Genomic DNA, 279 nt, shown 5'->3' with positions numbered 1-279 from the left:
TTTCTAGGAAAACCTGATTCTAAAAGGCGTATACTTTTTTTATTGTATAATAATTCCTGTCTATAAAAATATGAGAAATAGATAAATAGAGATAAGATAATGAAAAAAAAAAAATGTCACACTTCGCAATAAATTATTTTTTTACAAATATGATATATTGTTATTTTTTTCTCATTTACGTTTCTTATTACAGTTTTAGAATATTTATTACATCGACATTTGTAATGGCCTGCTTCATCTTCCTAGATGATTGAAGATGTGAATTTTATGGATACATGT

At 24.0% G+C, this 279-nt stretch overlaps 1 protein-coding gene across 1 annotated transcript in view; it reads left to right on the top strand.

Annotated features, from left to right (window-relative positions):
• Window positions 1–279, top strand: part of LOC119592564 (transcription factor HIVEP3-like) — a gene marked incomplete at its 5' end in the record, with an annotated part of 91776 nt that overhangs the window by 22436 nt on the left and 69061 nt on the right.

The sequence above is a fragment of the Penaeus monodon genome, chromosome 30, assembly GCF_015228065.2.
Source record: "Penaeus monodon isolate SGIC_2016 chromosome 30, NSTDA_Pmon_1, whole genome shotgun sequence".
In the NCBI taxonomy this organism is placed as follows: Eukaryota; Metazoa; Arthropoda; class Malacostraca; order Decapoda; family Penaeidae; genus Penaeus; species Penaeus monodon.
The sequence above is the reverse complement of the archived record's forward strand: the minus strand, read 5'-3'. Positions and strand labels throughout refer to the sequence as shown.